The 5,932-nt window shown below is 37.8% G+C and overlaps 1 long non-coding RNA gene across 1 annotated transcript; it reads left to right on the forward strand.

The window, feature by feature from the left end:
* The first annotated feature begins 398 nt into the window (after positions 1-398).
* On the forward strand, positions 399-4,682 carry LOC129455874 (uncharacterized). The gene is made up of 3 exons (XR_012359565.1): positions 399-894; positions 1,523-1,631; positions 4,318-4,682. It is a non-coding gene; the product is annotated as an uncharacterized lncRNA (long non-coding RNA).
* Positions 4,683-5,932: the final 1,250 nt, after the last annotated feature.

Genomic DNA, 5,932 nt, shown 5'->3' on the forward strand with positions numbered 1-5,932 from the left:
TGATTTTCTTCTTGTCATTTTCTTGGTATAGAATAAACACGTTTTTACTGAAATTAGCCAAAATGGATTTATTGGGTTTTGGAACCAAACTCTTCATCTTATCTTACACCAAAGGTGTAGGTAAATAAAAGGTCTGGGTTATGAAAATTGGTGCATCAAAGCTAAAAATTCCCATTTTGTGTTCCAGAAGAGAGAAATTAATTTTGGTTTGCAATCAAATGAAGGAAGATTTTTTTTATTATTAACAGGTAAACTGTACCTTTAAGAAAATATTATATTATGGCTCAATACCACCATCATAAAATCCTTATTAGACTCCAACATTTTGCAAGTATAGAAAATAAGACCCTATTCCTAAGTGGCTAAAGCTTAGCGTTAGCAACCAGATGGTTGCTTGTTCAAGCCCAATAAGGAGCAACTCATGAACTACAACCATTGTGCCCTTGAGCTAAGCACTTAAGTCGCTCTGGATAAAAGCATCTGCTAAATGGCTACTACACCAGTGGAGCGCAGTTTGTCGAACCCAGCCATCAATTTTTCATTTCTGGCAATAAATCGCATAAGGACCCCAAGGTCATAAAGTGAGAAGGTGAGGTCCGAACACTCCTTCCTGTATTCCACCTATTCGCACAACCTGCCAACCATCATAAATTAATTTACTGTAGAATCCGTACATTTCTGTTTATGTTTGTGCAAGATGAAAAAATATGAGCACGTTAAGGAAAATAATGTATGTCTGTACGTGCGTCTTTGACAGTGGGGGAGAGAAGGTGTCCTGTGCTGGATACAGTCTAGTGAAGCGCTACTACAGGCATCGCTGGAGACGAGGGAAAGGAAAAGAAGAGCCGGCGCGTTGATTTCTCTTCCACCAGTGACAGCGCAGAGTAATGACTGGTAACGCTTCAGAGTGATCACTGCATGTCATATTTCTTCCTTCCTCTCATGTTCACTCTCCAAAAGAATGTTTTATCTGTGAAAGCGTGTGTACTCATGTGTGTGTGATTTGGGGGGATGCGCGCGCGAGAGAGAGAGATATCGATGTTGCGTTGCACAACTCGGAATAACAATAAATGATAAAAAGCGAGTGAAAGAAACAAATAGAATTTGAATAAATACAAAACTTGAAAGGACTGAATTTTTTTTTTTGATTTTGTGTTAGTTTAGCCATTGTCATATTGGTTCAATTACATATACTTCACATATAAAATGTGCATCCAGATAAATGTATATAAACTGTAAAAAATGCAGTTAAAACAACTTGGTTATGCAAGTTTTAACTTGTGATAAGTTAACATATATATTTTTTAATTGTGTAACTTAAGTTGTTAAGTTAAATGAAAGTATATATTGTATTGATAGCATTTTTAGAGTGTATGAGTGTCTGCCAAATCCATAAATGTAAAAATTTTCCTCCCTCACCGCAAGAAATGAAGTGTCTGCTTTGTGTTGATGAGAAATGTGTTTGCTTTGACGATAAAATGAAATGTTACCTATATACCAAATAATTGTTTCATTCTTTCAGGTGTCAGTTGTCGGTACAGCCAGAGCTGCCGTCCGAAATCATCAGTAGATGAAATCAAACACATTTCCCAGGAGGCATGCTGTTGGAGGCACATTTTATCGCATTTATGGTAAAATATCTCTTTTTTTGTAAGCGTGCTGTGGTGCATTGATTCCAGGAGGCATGATGTGATCGCACTGCAGTTTCTCTATCCTTATGCTTCATATCGACCAGCTAGGAGCGAAATGCTTTTTTATTCCCTTACTGAAGTGCATTTTATCTGTATATTTTTTACATAAAATTTGGCATTGCGAGGGCCACACCTGCCATGTGTAAAGTCCCACAGAACCCATGACCAATGTATGCTATTTAATAAAAATTTAGAGCCCTATTTTAACGATCTAAGCGCATTGTCTGAAGCGCACGGCACACGGTCTAAACAGGTGTGTCCGAAGCCACTTTTGCTAATTTAACGACGTGAAAAATGGTTTGTGCGCCAAGCACACTGCCTAAAAGGGTTGTTCCTATTCTTGTAATGAGTAATGGGTGTGTTTCGGGCGTAACGTGCAATAAATCAATGAGAGTCTCAGCTCTCATCCCCTTTAAAAGCCAGTTGCGCTGGCGCCGTGCCATTTCCTATTTAGATGGCGAAATTTGTAAACAGAAAAAGTGAGCGGAGGAAGTAGACCACCAGTTTAAGATTGAAATTGCGTTGTTTCATTTGGTGTTATTATTTTGGTATTAAAACCTTTATAAGTCGTTTTCTTTCAGTCATGGAAGTAAAATTAGCAGCCTTTTAATTGCTGTAAATGAATGGATACATGATCAGTGTTATCTTAAAAAACAATTTACAAATATGCAAGATTGCAAGAAAAGGTTTGTAGTCTAAAAATTCTTATTTGTAACAAACAGGAGATAAAGAATTTATAAACGTGTGGAGAGCCTTCAGCACTCGGACAGCGCTGTGAAAGGCATTACTTAAAAATGTTTCTCATCTCACCATATCCAAAGGTACAAAGTCATCATATACAATAAATCCCTGGGGTAGCATTAAAAAAAAACATTTAAAAATAGATGCAATATTTGTTGTTTAAAGCAAAAAAATTATTTACTTATCAGGCTACAGGTGAAGCTGCTCTTTACGTCTTCTAACGTCTAATAATCGATCCTCATTTATGTCCAAGAGACTCAATAATAATCTTACATTTGAATCCTTTGAGTTTTCATATTGTAAAACATTTATGTGCTGCTGCGCATCCATGTAATAAGCAAACGAACATTGTTGTCTCGTTTATAGGCGCATATTACTAACGCGCTCATTAAATAACAAAAACAATAATGCTCCATTGACTTTAGACCAGGTTTTTGTTGGTCAATGGCGTAGTCAATTTTAGTTGCCTCAAAAGAGCAACTTGCCAACAATGCGCCTGAACACACCTTGTTTTCAGACCAGAACGCCCATGGGCGCAAAATTGGGAGCAAATGCATTTGCTATTTAAACATTGTGGGGCTAAACGTGAAAATGATCATTGTGCTGGGTTGAAACTAGCAAAAGACACTTGCGTTGCGCATTGCGCCGGGTGTATGATAGAGCCCTTGATTGTGTGTATTTTTGATTAGAAATACTTGATTAGAAAATCTGCGACCCTTACAAATCAAACCATACGTTTGTACTAAAGTCTCATAATCTAATTATGAGATTAGGGACATCAAAGTTTGATTTCAATCATTGATTTCACATTGATTTCAATCTTTGGCATGGCCTTACTCAGTCAGTACACTCTCAGAAATAAAGGCACAAATGTTGTCACTAGGGCGGTACCTTTTAAAAAGGTCCTGATACTGTATGTACCATTTTAGTACAGATGTGTACCTTTGAGGAACCAATATGTACCTCTAAGGTACCAATGTGTTCATTTTTAGGTACCAATATGCACCTTAAGCTACAAAAGTGTACTTTTTGAAAAGGTACCACCCCAGTGACATCTTTTGTACCTTCATGTACCTGTAATACTCGGATTTGCGGGTCTTGAGGAATTCGTGCTTACCGAGTATTATGCATGCGTTCTTGGCTATTTTCTGTATCTGTCGTGGTCACTTGATAGAGGAGTCAGGACAAATCTTCAGTGCTCAGAACTCAGCAATTATTTCAACATTTCTCTGAACTATGACTCGACATCGTTCCACCAAATTACATTGTGCACTTCTCTCTTCACATTTTCTCTTTTCTTTCTCACCCCCTGACTCCTCCCCTTTTCACGTGATATCTCGCGTACTATCTAACTTTATTTAAACCTTCCCATTTCAATTATTACATATCTTAATTTCTGAGAGTGTACTAAAGATATCTATGTTATATTTTCACAGAATGCTCTTTACATTATGTGTGAGGATTTTAGTAAAGTAAATCACAAAAATCACTTTAACTGAGTTTTCGCAGTTTAAATCCATTATGCAGATTTGAGCCCTCATAACATCCGAAAATGTGAAACATGTTAGTAGATTGTGTCTGGATCTGGTCATTGCTTAGCAACGTACCTAGCTGAACATCATTTTAGTGTAAGCATAATAATTTAATTCAAATTTAATTAAGCCAGCAAAAAAAAAAAAAAAAAAAAAAAACATTAAGGGAGCTTGCTTGATAAGTCCAGCTACACTTCGAATAGAAATTAACAGCCGTTTCATTCCGGACTTCATACCACTTTGGCACCTTTTTCCACTGACCACGAAAAGTACAACTTTGCTGGAAGACACTGATTTTTAATAACTTCTGGCCTGTCAGGTTTGAGCCTGTAAACTCCCTGTCACTTTGCCAGCTTGCAGGAATAACCTCCAGCTCAGAGATCCATCTTGCAGTCTGCTCTGGGCTGACTGCCTGTCTGTCCTGCGTGCCTGCCCAGGCCAGATGCAGGAGGGCCAGATGGAGGAGCTAATCACTGGAGCAGCAGGCAGTGCGGACGCTTCTGATCTAAACGTGTTTAGGTTGCCCACGGGACACAGCTCAGTATGTTCATTCGCTCACTTTCTCTCATATCATCTTGTTGCTGTCTCATTTTGTCTGTCTGACTCATTTTATCTGTCTGTTTCTGGTGAGCATATTTGCATAGCGTGGCACATCTTGCAAAAGGACGACCATGTTCATGTGATTATTTTGGACATGGATCCGTGGTATTATTGTGGCGTTCTATGAATGAGTACACTGTGAGAAAAAAAGGCAAAATTTTTACCCCAGCTGTCACTTGAAGGGCAGAACTCTTTAAAATAGTCCTACAGTTAGGTACGAATATGTATACATTTGGTACCAATATATACCTTTGAGATACTCATAATACAGTATGAACACTTTAGATGTAAAGCTATAATTTTTTTGTAAAGGGAATAGCCAAAGTGACAGCTTGGGGACATATTTTGACCAGTGGCGGCCGGTGACTTCCTTATTCGAGGGTGCTTGATGCAAAGTTCGTCACAACATGTATGTAGCCCATCATGTGTGTGGTTCATAATTTCAAAGTATGTGTTCTGCGCGTCCAGTAATCTATGTGCATCACGTGTTTTGTCAAAATAAGTGCCTGCTGCAGACGCGTCTAAAGGGTTTATGATAAAAGAGATACTTACGTTTGCCAGATACTCGCATAATCTCATGCGAAATCCGAGTTTACTGTTAAGGAAGTGTCTTGCAGTGTTGGGGAAAGTAACTTTTAAATGTACTCCCCAAAAAAGTAACTAATTGCGTTACTTAGTTACTTTTCATGGAAAGTAATGCTTACATTACTTTTAAGTTACTTTTGCGCTACTTTTTTTTACTTGTCAAGCTCTGGCATGCCATCTTCCTTTCTGACTGAATAGGTTTCCGCTCAGGCTTGCACGCATAGACTACGTAAATCTACGTTAATAGGTTCAGTTTAATGCAGTACATTGTTTTTTTTACATCAAATTATTTCAACTGAAAAGTAACTCACAATACTTTTTTTAAAAAAAGTAAATCAAATATTAATATGTACATTTATAAAGTAATGCGTTACTTTACTCGTTACTTCAGAAAAGTAATATTATTACGTAATGCATGTTACTTGTAATGCGTTACCCCAACACTGGTGTCTTGCGTGTATTTTGTGAACGTGAGTGTCTCTTTCATCATTTTTGACACGTGTGCAGCAGGCACTTATTTTGACAAAACACGTGGTGCACATGCAACAAACACATATTTTGAAAATGCATGCAACACACATGACCCTCCCAACACTTATTTTGAGTTAGCGCCCCTCGGATGAGCAGTCACGAGCCGCCACTGATCGTGACCACTTTTTTTGACAGTGTACCATGTGAAGACCATGTTATGGAGATGATGATCATTCAGTATCATTGCTTATATCAAAGTACCTAGATTAAACTTGATACCATCACTGTGGAACACTTTAAAAAAAGATTACA

Source organism: Misgurnus anguillicaudatus, chromosome 20, assembly GCF_027580225.2.
Source record: "Misgurnus anguillicaudatus chromosome 20, ASM2758022v2, whole genome shotgun sequence".
Taxonomy (NCBI): Eukaryota; Metazoa; Chordata; class Actinopteri; order Cypriniformes; family Cobitidae; genus Misgurnus; species Misgurnus anguillicaudatus.